Source organism: Papio anubis, chromosome 5, assembly GCF_008728515.1.
Source record: "Papio anubis isolate 15944 chromosome 5, Panubis1.0, whole genome shotgun sequence".
Classification (NCBI taxonomy): Eukaryota; Metazoa; Chordata; class Mammalia; order Primates; family Cercopithecidae; genus Papio; species Papio anubis.
This window is the reverse complement of record NC_044980.1, coordinates 105,384,038-105,397,730: the sequence shown is the minus strand read 5'-3', so window position 1 is coordinate 105,397,730 and position 13,693 is coordinate 105,384,038. Positions and strand designations below refer to the sequence as shown.

Here is a 13,693-nt window from a genome sequence, read left to right as displayed (position 1 = left end):
AGGGTCCTGACTGATAGACATGTGGGGGAAACTCCCTTCCACTTGGGCAGGAGGGCTATTGCTAGGTAGCTCTGTGGAGATGAGAGTCTACAGATGGTCTCATCATGGGGCAGAGAAGCAAGAGTAGCTGCAGAAGAGTCAGAGTGGGCAATAGTGGGGCCAGGGAGTGGAGCCGCTTCTGTGATAACAGCAGCAGAAACAGCCTGTGGTGACCATAGAGGAGCCGTGCTACTGGTTAGTGCTTTTGGCTGCAAATAAAATAGAAACTGTACTAAAAATATTTTAACCAATAAGTGGCTATTTATACAACAAAAAGCCAAGAGGCAGGCAGTTCTAAAGTTAGTTAATTCAGGCCGGGTGCAGTGGCTCACGCCTGTAATCTCAGCACTTTGGGAGGCCGAGCTGGGCAGATCACCTGAGGTCAGGAGCTTGAGACTAGCCTGGCCATCATGGTGAAACCCCATCTCTACTAAAAATACAAAAATTAGCCAGGCATGGTGGTGTGTGACTGTAGTCCCAGCTACTCAGGAGGCTGAGGCAGGAGAATCACTTGAACTCGGGAGGCAGAGGTTGCAGTGAGCCGAGATCACACCACTGCACTCTAGTCTGGGCTTCAGAGTGAGACTTCATCTCAAAATAATAATAATAATAAAATAATAACAATAATAATAATAATAAAAGTTGGTTAATTCAGTTGCATGATGACATCGTGAAGGAAGTATGTGTCTTTCTTATTCCATAGAACGGGAATCCGCCATCCATAGAATGGGTCTTCAGTCTCAGGCTTGTCTCCCATGGCTGAAAATGGCTAGCCCACCTCCAGGTATCACATTCTTATGCAATCCCTTTCAAGTCAGGAAAGGCAGGCTCTCCTTCTTATCAGAGAGAAGACTCCTAACAGACTGTGTCCTGTGTCTCATTGGCCCCTATGGCATGATATTGCCCATTGTCTAAAACAATCACTGGTAGGGGAGAAGACAATTCCATGATTGGCTTAGACCACGAGTAGACTAATTACAGCATCTGGGTCAAATCTAGCCTGCTGCCTGTTTTTGTTTTGTTTTTAGACAGAGTCTCACTTTGTTGCTCAGGCTGAGTGGAGTGCAGTGGTGTGAACATGGCTCACTGTAGCCTCAACTTCCCAGGCTCAAGTGATCCTCCCACCTCAGCCTCCTGAGTAGCTGGGACTTCAGATACTTGCGACCACACCGACAATTTTTTTTGTTTGTTTGTTTTGCAGTAGAGATGAGGTCTCACTATGTTGCCCAGGCTGGCTCTCACTTCTGGGCTCAAGTGATCCTCCCACCTCTGCCTCCCAAAGCATTGGGATTATATGCATGAGCCACTGTGCCTGCCCAATTGCCTATACTTATAAATAAAGTTTTATTGGAGCACAACCACACTCAAGTGTCTACATATTGTCTACAGCTAATTTTATACTATAACAGCATAGAGTTGAATAGTTGTGACAGAGACTATCTGGACCACAAAACTGGAAATATTTCCAGAATATTTTAATACTATAATAAAATTTATTTTTAAAACAGTTTGCCAATCTTTGGCTTAGACTAATTAACAACCACCCCAGAGTCACCTTGAACACATGGTAGAGTGAACCCTATCCAATAAAAGTGGAGTCCTGATAGCAAGGACAAAGAGACAGGAGATAATAATTATTAGGTAGACAAGCCCACCCTGATTGGGACTGACAGTGGTGGGGTATGATCAGCCATGGATACAGCTGCTGCCACACTGGAGAAGCCCATGTATGTTCTTGTTGGAGGAGAGTTAGCTGCAGGTTCAAGGCAGTGGTCATTGTTAATACCATTCTGTGGTCAGAAGGCTGCCAGGAAGACGTCAAAGACTTATTTGTGGCTCAGAAATGCCCCTGGAATATCACAGAAAGGGGAGGAAACTGGGTTTTATACTCTAGACTTTGCACTAAGAGGAGGACCATTCACCAGGAGGTTGATAGGATTGGAGTTCAGGATAAGACAAACTGAGAGAACCTTGAAGCAAATATCTCTTTAATTATAATTGGTTTCTTTTTTTCCCATTGGCTGGTAAATTTACATTTAATTTAATTTATTTTGTCGATGTTCAAAAAACTCTCAATATGTAAACTTTCCTCCCACTGTATCATGTCATTTACAAAGTATTTTAATTTTTCCTCACCTGGTTCTTTTTACTTATTTTCATTTTAGATTTGGGTTACATATGCAGGTTTTTTACAGGGGCATATTGCATGATGCTGAGGTTTGGGTTTCCGTTGATCCCATCACCCAGATAGTGAACATAGTACCCAATGGGAACTTTATCAGCCTTTGCCCCCTTCACTCCCTCCTAGCAAAATAGTTTTCCTATAAAAGGATTTATTCATAAAATTGCTCTTAATTAATATAAATAGAAGGAAAGCTTGTTTCCTTTAGATACACAAAAAACAAAAATGAAATCTATGCCCTGAGCAACATGATAACCACATGGCGTACTAATTATTTCATTTAATCAAGCAGTCATTCAATATCTATGCATTAGACATCCATCTACTATGCATTAGACACTGTGGTGGTCACTGGGGAACCAAAGAACACAGTCGCTGCCCTCTGGATACTCACTGGCCTAGTTTGGGAAATAGAAACACTGACTCCAACCACTTGAGTCCCTTCCCTCTTCCTCTCACCTTTATCTGGAGGGTTCTGCACTCCTGACCTGCCCAATGGGTTTAGCTGATTCCAAAGAAAGACTCTGAATGGTCCAGGCCAGGAGCAATCCCTGGTCAGTTGGAAAGAGTCTTAGGGGACCCATTCTTGCCCAGCCTAGGTCTGTCTTTCTTCAGCCAGGTGAGGATATTATTCTCAGAGCAGCAAATCCACTAGGAGAGAGGCAATAAAACCTGCCTTGACATTCTTTTCACCCTTTGATGTGATAGGAAAAGGAAAAGGAGAGAGCTGGTGGTTAAAAAAAAAGCCCCAAAGAGCTAAGAAACCAAAGAGCAAAAGAGCCCAGTGCACTTCACAGTGAGTATGAATGTGCAAAGGTTCTCATGGAATCTCACATTTCATTTTTTTCAATCTCTTTACACTAGAAAGTTTTTATTCAAAAACAGTAAAGTGATTTTCATTCAGCATTTTTCAAGTATCATAAAGGGATTTTAATAAGTCACATTCAGTAGATTTTTCCATTTAACAAAATATATTCATTTGATTACTATTTTATGTTTATTTAACTGATTCTGATATTTATTTCATGTTAAAGACTAAATCTTCTCAGTCTTGAGACATGGGAGAGAAATATAAAATACACTGTGGCCTTTGTAAAATGATTATTTCTGCATTTTATACCATGAAAATTACCAGTAGAAAGTGTAAATATATTTACAGATAAAAATCTCTTCCTATTTTTCTGATATTAGTCTATAGATTAGCAATATTTAGACTTTGCAGTGAGCTGATCCATGGATTGGATCCTAAAGGTGATGCCAGGCCTAGATCATGATTTATCCTCTCTACCCTAGCACCATGATCTAATCACAGTAGGTGTTAAAGAAATGTCTGCTGTGACATAAAATGGAGGCAGCTTCTGCATACTGCCCCTTGCTGTCACTGAGACAGCACAAAAAGAAAAACAAAGGATATTTACCTAGAAGCTCGACGGACAGACTACAGAATAGCTAGCAGGGATATATGATAGCCACACAGAATCAGAGGACTTCTCCTGCAGCACCTATCTGTGTGTGAGTGAGCCTGGAACAGAGCAGGATGATATAAACAAGGCGAGTGTCTGAAGGCAGAATATACCCTGGGTAAGTTAGTTTCTAAACATAGCATGTCCTTGTGTTATGTTGTGTTTCCTTTCACCTACCTTAGTGATACTCTTTTATCTCTAAATCTCTTCTTAAATCAAACTTCGCCCTTGTGTTCTTTATCCAGCCATATGTGTAAATGGCTGATATTAACTCTCAAGGTTCAAACAAAAGTCACAATTTAGGCAAAGAAAAAAACAAAGAAAAAAAAAATTTAGGCAAAGAAAAAATTCCAGCAGGTGGAATTTTAAGATGCGGGCTCGAACATCCATGTCTAGTGTGGGGTTTGTGACTTCACAGTCACAAATGATATGGTTTGGCCCTGTGTCCCTGCCTGAATCTCACATAGAATTGTATCCCCAGTGTTGGAGGAGGGGCCTGATGGGAAGTGATTGGATCATGAGGTGGTTTCTAATCGTTTAGCCATCCCCATAGTGCTGTCCCATGATAGAGTTCTCACAAGACCTGGTTGTTTAAAAGAGTGTAGCACCTCCTCCTTCACTCTTCTTCCTCCTGCTCCAGCCATGTAGGACTTGCCAGGTTCCCCTTACCCTTCTACCATAATTGTAAGGTTTTTTTGAAACTTGGAAATTGTAAATATCTTGGAAGTACCTAACTGGTTTTGATTTTACAGGCTTCTAGACAGAAAGGACTTGCTTTGTCTCAGATGAGACTTCGGACTGTGGACTTTTGAGTTAAAGCTGGAATGAGTTAAGATTTTGGGAGACTGTTGGGAAGGCATGATTGTCTTTTGAAATGTGAGAAAGCCATGAGATTTAGGAGGGGCCAGGGGCAGAATAATATGGTTTTGTTCTGTGTCCCCACTCATATTTCATGTTGAATTGTAATCCCCAATATTGGGGAAAGGACCTGGTGGAGGGAGATTTGGTCATGGGGGTGGTAGTTCCTATTGGTTTAGCACCATCCCCCTAGTGCTTTCTTGTGATAGAGTTCTCACAAGATCTGGTTGTTTGAAAGTGTGTAGCACCTCCCCCTTTGCTCTCTTCCTCCTGCTCTAGCCATGTAGGATGTACCAGCTTCTTCTTCACCTTCTGCCATGACTGTAAGTTTTCTGGGGGATCATTAGCCATGCTTCCTGTATAACCTGCAGAACCATGAGCCAATTAAACCTCTTTCCTATATATAAATTACCCTCTTTCAGGTAGTTCTCTATAGCAATTTGAGAACAGACTAATACAGCCTGTTTTTTCACATTCTTTTTGACCTCTGAGTATAGAGCAGGATACCTCTGGAGTGAGGGTCTAACAAACTACTTTCAGGTGACATTAGTCAGAAAATTCTTTTATGGCCTTCTTCAGGGAAGAAATGTGGAAGAAGGTCAAAGAGTAACCTTCCTGCTTCTGTTGTTTTCTCGGTTTCCTTCAGCTTACAATGCTCAGTAGACCAAGGTGCCATATTTTGAAGAATCATGTTCTGAGCCCTAACACTGCATTTGCTTTATATGCATTACCTTATCTAATCCCCACTCTAACCCCCAAGAGTAGAAGATGACTTTTCCCATTTTACAGACTACAATATTGAGGAAGTCTATAAACAGAGAGACTAAGTAATTTGCTTGAAGTCACATAGCTGATAACAGGGAGCTGAAGGTAAGCAGAGCCCGTACTCTTAACCATTATTCCATTCTTCCAGACATCCTTGAGGGAAATATCTATATCTATTTACTACCTATTAAATTAAAAATAAACTATTTTCAGGAGGCAGCATGTCTGGCACTTAGTTAATGCTCAACAAATACCTACTTTGCTGAGTTCCCTTTGTCTATTTTTCCACCACTCCCAACTGCATTATGATTGGCCTTTAGAACACTGTGTTTCTCATAGAATACTTTGCTTTAGAACTGGAAGACGCCTCTGGGGAGTACACATCCAGCCACTTTCTTTGGTAAATCCAGCGAAGAGATTAGAGCTGGGCATGGTTGTGCACACCTGTAGTCCAAGCTATTTGGGAAGCCGAGGTGAGAGAATTGCTGGAGCCCAGGAACTTGAGGCTGCAATGAGCTATCATCACACCACTGCACTCCAACCTAGGTAACAGAGCAAGACCCCATCTTTTAGAGAGAGAGAGAATGAGAGAAGGGAGAGAGATGAAAGAACTTGTGGATTTTTTTTGGAAGCAGCCTCATTTCTACTGAAGAGGCACTAATCCCCATGGCAGCTCTATGATGTTTGTATGTATGTATGTTGACATCACACCCTGTGATGTATTTGTGTTTACATCACACCAAAGCTCTGTGATGTAAACATCAGTGTCCTCTCCCAGTATCTGAAAATCTCATTCTGGTCTTTTGTTTCCTCCGAGATGTAGTCTCCATCCCAGGATAAAAAATTGTTACACTTTGCTTGTTTCTATTTCCATGCTGTCCCCTGGGAAGAGAATGGATTCAAAATGTGTATTAGTCAACAAGGGAAATATCCATGCCCCGATCCAATTACCTCCCACCAGGTCCTCCTCCAATATTGGGGATTACAATGTGACATAAGATTTAGGCAGGGACACAAATTCAAACCATATCATTCTGCCCCTGCCCCTCCCAAATCTCATGTCCTTCTCACATTTCAAAACACAATCATGCCTTTCTAACACTCCCCTGTATTAGTCCATTCTCACACTGCTATAAATAACCAATTAAGACTGGGTAATTTATAAAGAAAAGAGATTTAATTGGCTCACAGTTCCACAGGCTGTGCAGGAGGCATAACTGTGGAGGACTCAGGAAAATTATAGTCATGGTGGAAGGCAAAGGGGAAGCAAGCATGTCTTCACACGGCTGGCAAGTGAGAGAGAGAGAGAGAAGGGTGAAGTGCTATACATTTTCAAACAACCAAATCTCGTGAGAGCTCACTCACTCTCACAAGAACAGCAAGGGCGAAATCCACCCATATGATCCAATCACCTTCCACCAGATCCTTTCCCCAACATTGGGGATTACAATTCAACATGAAATATGAGTGGGGACACAGAACAAAACCATATCATTCTGCCCCTGGCCCCTCCTAAATTTCATAGCCTTCTCACATTTCAAAAGACAATCATGCCTTCCCAACAGTCTCCCAAAATCTTAACTCATTCCAGCATTAAATCAAAAGTCCACAGTCCGAAGTCTCATCTGAGAGAAAGCAAGTCCCTTCTGCCTATGAGCCTGTAAAATCAAAACCAGCTAGTTATTTCCAAGAAACAGTGGGGGTACAGGCATTGGCTTAATGTTCCCATTCCAAAAGGGAGAAATCATCCAAAACAAAGGGGCTACAGGCCCCATGCAAATCTGAAACCAGAAGGGGAGTAATTAAATCTTAAAGCTCTAAAATAATCTCCTTTGACTCCATATCTCACTTCCAGGCAACATTGATGCAAGGGCTGGGCTCCCAAGGCCTTAAGCATCTCTGCTCCTGTGGCTCTGCAGGGTACAGAGTCCTTGGCTGCTTTCACAGGCTGGCATTGAGGGCCTGTGGCTTTTCCAGGCACACAGTGCAAGTTTTTGGTGGATCTACCATTCTGGGGACTGGAGGATTGTGGCCCTCTTCACATAGCTGCACTAGGCAGTGCCCCAGTGGGGACTCTGTGTGGGGGCTCCAACCCCACATTTCCTGTCTGTACTACCCTAGCTGAGGTTCTTCATGAGGGCTGCACCCCTGCAGCAGATTTCTGCCTGGACATACAGGTGTTTCCATACATCCTCTGAAATCTAGGCAGAGGCTCCCTAGCCTCAACTCTTGCCCTCTGAGCACCAGCAGGGATAACGCCATGTGAAAGCTGCCAAGGCTTATGGGTCATGCCGTCTGGAGCAGTGACCTGACACATATCTGGGGCCCTTGTAGCTACAGCTGGAGCTTATGTGGCTGGGATGCAGGGAGCAGTGTCCTGAGGTTGTGCAGAGCAGCAGGGCCCTGGGCCCAGCCCACGAAACCATTTTTCCCTCCTAGGCCTCTGGGCCTGTGATGGGAGGGTCTGCCACAAAGGTCACTGAAATGCCTTTGAGGTATTTGCCCCATTTTCTTGGCTACTAACATTCAGTTCCTCTTTACTTTGTGAATTTCTGCAGCCGACTTGAATTCCTCCTCAGAAAATGGATTTTTCCTTTCTACTACACGGCCTGGCTGCAAATTTTCCAGACTTTTATGTTCTGCTTCCTTTTTAAATATAAGTTTCAGTTTCAGATAACCTCTTTGCTGACAAATGTAAGCATATGCTGTTAGAAGTAGACAGGCCACCTCTTGAAAGCTTTGCTGCTTAGAAATTTTTTTCTGTCAGATACCCTAAATCATCTCTCTCAAGTTTGAAGTTTCACATATCCCTAGAGCAGAAGATGTTACCTGTCTCTTTGCTAAAGCATAGCAAGAGTGACTTTTGCTCCTCTTCCTGATAAGTTCCTCATCTCAATCTGAGACCTCCTCAGCTTGAACTTCATTGTCCATACCACTACCAGCATTTGGGTCACAACAATTTAACAAGTCTCTAGGAAGTTCCAAACTTTCTGTCTTCTTCCTGTCTTCTTTTGAGCCCTCAAAACTGGTCCAACCTCTGTCCATTACCCAGTTCCAAAGTCGCTTCCACATTTTCAGGTATCTGCCAATGTTTTTGTATTAGTCTGTTCCTGCATTGCTATAAAGAACTACCTGAGACTGGGTAATTTGTAAAGAAAATAATTTTAATTGGCTCAAATTTCCTCAGGCTGTACAGGAAGCATGGATGGAGAGGCCTCAGGAAACTTACAATTATAGTAGAAGGGGAAGGGAAACCTGGGAAGTCCTATATGGCTGGAGCAGGAGGAATAGATTGAAGGGGGAGGTGCTACACACTTTTAAACAATCAGATCTTGTGAGAACTCTATCATGGGACAGCACTAGGAGGATGGCTCTAAACCATTAGAAACCACCCTCATGATCCAATCACCTCCCTTAAGGCCCTGCTTCCAACACTGGGGATTACAATTCAGCATTAGCCAGGGACACATATCCCTGGCTAGCATATCCCTGGCCAAACCATATCATGGACCTTGGAGAGTTCCTCTCAGTTTATTACCATTAGATCATACCTTTTTATACTCCAATCATACTTCTGCACAACTGTCCATAAGGATACACAGTTTTTCCTGAGTCTCTGGGTTTTTATTTCTGAAGGCTCCTGTGGTACATAAAGCTTGTATAAAATAAATTTGTTATGCTTTTTTCTTGCTAATTTGTATTTTTTCCTAAGGATATATAAACCAAAAAGTATCTGAGACAGGTCTCAATTTAGAAGTTTATTTTGCGAAGGTTTTAGATGATCCATGACACAGGGTCAGGAGGTCCTGAGAACATGTGCCCAAGGTGGTTGGGTTATGGCTTGGTTTTTATATATTTTAGGGAGAGAAAAGACATCAATCAGTACAGGTGAGGCATACATTGGTTTTGTCTGGAAAGGCAGGACAAGTGGAAGGTAGGTAGGGCCTTATAGGTTATAGGTGGATTCAAACATTTTCTGAGTGGCAATTGATTGAAAGACGTAAGTTATTATCTAAAGACCTGGTATCAATAGAAAGAAGAGTCTGGGTTAAGGTCAGGGGTGTGGAGACCAAAGTTCTTTTTATGTAGATGACCATCTTACAGGTGGCTCCCCCGAGAGGCAATAGATGGCAAATGTTTCCTATTCATACCCTTAAAAGGTGTTAGACTCTCAGCCAATCTCTTGATTTGGCTGAAAAAGGAGCAGCAAAAGATATGCAAAGAAAAGGGAATTAATGGAAATTTCCCCCACAAGAGACAGCATTGTAGAGCCATTTCAAACAATGTCAGATAAATATATTTTGGGGTAAAATACTTTGGTTTCTTTTATGGCACTGCTATCTGTCATGTGATACTATACTAGAGTCAGGTCGGAATTTAATATCTTATTGCCACAAAGAGTCTGTTCTGTCAGTGTTAGGATCTCTATTTTAATGTTAATGCTGGTCAGTTGTGTGCCTGCACGCCAAAGGAAAGAGAGTATGAGGCATGTCTGACTCTCCTTTTTCTGGCATGGTCTGAACTAGTTTTTCAGGTTTAGTTGGGTCCTCTGGGCTGAGCGGGGGTCCATCCAGTAAGTTGAGGGACTACAAATTTTATTTGTGGTTTACCGGGTCTCAGCCATGAACCTAGCAATGGGGAAGGAGAAGATACTACTTTTTCTCCCTTACAGCGGGTTGACTAGGTACTTGGTGCATAAGAAGTCCTTTGTAACAATGGGCTGCTGTGATTATGAGTTAGATGTCAAAGACTTCAGTATCCAATAAAGAGGGCTAAGACAGGAGAATGTAACGTAAAAGATAGAGCTGTGTTTTCAAACTGTTGGTCATGACCAGTTAGTGGTCAAGGAACCTGTGTAGTGGCTTGTGTCCAGATTATTATTATTATTTTTATTAGAGTGAAATAGAGTAGAATAAAAAAACACCAGAATGCTTTACACAAAGTAAGGTTGATTTTCTCTTTAACTTTTGTTCCAGGTATAAATACGAATTTATTTACATTTGAATGTACTGGGTCAGATAAAAAATATTTTTACTTGGGTCTTTGACAAAAAATCTTGAGCTGCATGGGTCGGGGGTTGAGGTGGGGTGGAATGGGGTGCACAGCACAGCAGGTGTGCATTGAAGAAGGCAGAGCCAGCTCAGGTGTACCTACCAATAACGAAGCAGACGAAAGTAATTATTCTCATTCTTGGCTGAACACTGTAATCACCTGGGGAGCTATAAAAATAGACTGGTGTCTGGGTCCCACCACTAGAGATTCTGATTAATTGGATTGTGGTATGGCCTCAGCATCAGGATTTGTCTAAACTCCCCAGGTGATTCTAATGTGTAGCCAAAGTTGTGAGCACTGGATTAAAGTAAGGGGGCCCTTATACTCTAAAATCCTCCTATGTCAAGATTCCAAAGTCTTATCAACAGCCTCCTGCCTGACTCAGCAGTAGTATGAACATCATCCTGAACTTCTGGATCTTAATAGACTTCTTATAGGCCAATATTATCATATCCATCACTTAGTCCATTTAATTCCCCCACTAGATGGGTTGATCTTAACCCCCAAGTGTTTTCAGGAGGCATATTTTTGCTAAAATACTCTTTACTATCCTAAGGCACAGTTTGCAGGTGGTGGCTAATTCATACTGTTAAAGTTGGTAGCTAGTTAGACATGAGCAGGACAGGAAAGGGCTCCTCCCCCACCCCATCAGGAATGCCAGACAACCGTCAGTGATGGTCAGGCGGTTGATACACTGCTTCTCTAAAATAATAATTGGTTGCAGCCAGCACCAGGGAAAGGCAATCTACAAATAGATAGAAAAAACCTGAAACTGGTGATCAGTGGCTTTCTGATAAAATCTCAGGAGTTGGGCAAGTGGGCTTGAGTATGCACCCTAGAGGCAAAATGGTATTTAATGAGTATATGATCTTCCTCTAGAAACACTTGACTGGGTAAGAGCAGAAGGCCTCAAGTGAGCATGCATACAACTCCAGTGAACACAGTGTGCATGCAGCCCCTCTCAAGTGCTAGCAGGCCACTGCACATGTGGACAGCCCACCCCAAGGATAGAATCAGGGGAGAAGTAATGCAAGACCCAGGAAGCATGCCAACATGTAAAACCTCGGGTCAAAGTTCAGACTGCACACTTGACTCTCAAGTCACCCGATTGGCCCTCTTCCAAGTATACTTTACTTCCTTTCATTCCTGCTCTAAAGCTTTTTAATAAACTTTTACTCCTGCTCTAAAACTTGCCTCAGTTTCTCACTCTGCCTTATGCCCTTTTGGTTGAATTTCTTCTGAGGAGGAGGCAACAATTGTTGCTGCAGACCTGTATGGATTTGCCACCATTAACAATACTAATGAAATAAGAATCTGTACTAGATTGGGCCATGGGGATAAAATAGAGAATAGTCACTGCGGAGAAAGAATTGGCAAATTTGGTAGAGGCCTACTTCTGCCATACCTAACCCAGTATTAACAAGAAAAATTTACCTTAAAAATAAAGTGAAATGAATCCTTTGGAAAATAGAAAAGTGGTAGAGAAGTAATAAATTTTTGAGCTCATTTTAATTTTTTTTTAAAAAGATGACCCTCTAGCTATTCAAATAACGATAATGAGAACAAAACGCAAATACACAAAATCAGACACAGTGTGGGGGAAACAGACAAATAGCCAGAGGAAATTTATTATTTCTCTCTTCTCTGTGAAAAATGAATTGAAACTCTGTATGAAAGGGATAATTTCTTGGCAAATATGAATGACCAATAATGATCCTAAAAGAGATAGCAAAATTTCAACAGAACAACTACAGATACAAATTGAAAAAATTATTAAATAATTCATTCTAAAAAAAACCACCAGACCAGAACTTTTTAGTTTAAGTCAATAAAATTTTCAAAATCTTCATACTGTTTAAAGCATCCAGGAGTGCAGAGGAAAGGAGCAAATCCTCCAAATTATTTTGCAAATACAGAGTAGAATCGATGACAAAACCTGTCAGAAATATCACAAAAGGGAGCTACAAACCATGTATCAATATAAGCTTCATGATAAAATGTTTTTTATCAGGAATTTTAAAAGAATAGGCTTAATTATGGGAAGGTAAAGGTAGTTCAACGTTAGGAAATTTAGTAATATATTTTCCCATATTTCTCAAAGGAATAAAATCATGTACTCATCTTTATTTGTGCTAAAAATACATTTTATGAAATGTCACACACATTAATTATTTTAAACATTGTTAATAAAGTAGGCATAGATAATTTCTTAATATGTTTGATGCATATAAAAAGGCAGCATCATAGTTAATGGTAAGACTTAAGAATTCCTGTTACATTTGGGAATAGGAAGAGGATGCTGACAAACTACTCTTAACTCTGTTCTACGTAAGTATTAATCAATGAAAAGAGAAAAAGAAAGGAGTAAAAGAGCAATTAGTTGTAGAAAATTTGATTCTATGTTTAAAAATTCCGTGATAATGAGTGGATATGTCATTAGAGAAAAATAGAAAAATTCAATCAAGTGTTACAAATGTAGTGAAAAAATAGCTTCCTATATAGAAACAGCTACCAGTTACAAATATAATCTTAAAAATTATTTACAATAACAATAAGCAAACTATTCAGGAAATAATCTAACAAGGAATGTATAGGATCTATAAGAAAAGGCAAAACTCTACTGATGAACATAAGGGAGATAATCAAATAAAAGGAAATACCATGCCTTAAGCCTCAATTTTATCAAGTTTAAACTTCCTGAATAAATCTATAATTTCCCAATAAAACTAACAACCCAATTTTAGCTTTGTGTGGGGAAAGGTCTGGTGAGAGGCTCTAAACAAGCTGATTCTTAAGTTTATATGAAAAAAAAAAAAATTCTGGAATAGCCAGGAAGTTTTTGAAAACAAAGAAGGAAACTAGCCTTACTATATATTATAGATAATACATGAGTTCAAAAAAATGAAAACACTTCGGTATTGACTATGAACAAACAGAGCAGTAGAACAAAGAAACAGAGGACTGTTATGGTGGTTCACACCTGTAATCCCAGCACTTTGGGAGGCAGATGCAGGAGGATCACTTGAGCCCAGGAGTTCAAGACCAGCCTGGGCAGCATAGTGAGACCCCATATGTGTTAGTCCATTTTCACGCTGCTGTTAAAGACCTATCCAAGACAGGGTAATTTATAAAGAAAAAGATGTTTAATGGACTCACACTTTCATGTGTCTGGGGAGGCCTCACAATCATGGCAGAGGGTGAAAGGCCCGTCTTACATGGTGGCAGACAAAAGAGAGCAAGCCAGGAGAAAAGGGAAACTCCTTATAAAATCATGAGACTTATTCACTACCACAAGAACAGTATGTGGGAAACCGCCCCCATGATTCAGTTGTTT

General features: G+C 41.0%; 2 long non-coding RNA genes across 3 annotated transcripts; one reads left to right on the top strand and one right to left on the bottom strand.

Annotated features, from left to right (window-relative positions):
- The first annotated feature begins 615 nt into the window (after positions 1-615).
- Positions 616-13,180, top strand: LOC116274943. Its single transcript, XR_004183801.1, has 3 exons — positions 616-823; positions 2,930-3,017; positions 11,239-13,180. It is a non-coding gene; the product is annotated as an uncharacterized LOC116274943 (long non-coding RNA).
- On the bottom strand, positions 1,511-3,722 carry LOC103885325. 2 transcript variants are annotated; one of them, XR_004183800.1, is made up of 3 exons: positions 3,640-3,722; positions 2,681-2,915; positions 1,511-1,888 (listed from the first exon to the last, which is right to left on the bottom strand). It is a non-coding gene; the product is annotated as an uncharacterized LOC103885325 (long non-coding RNA). The 2 variants fall into 2 exon arrangements; XR_002522687.2 differs by lacking the exon at positions 3,640-3,722 and having other exon boundaries at positions 2,681-2,935.
- Positions 13,181-13,693: the final 513 nt, after the last annotated feature.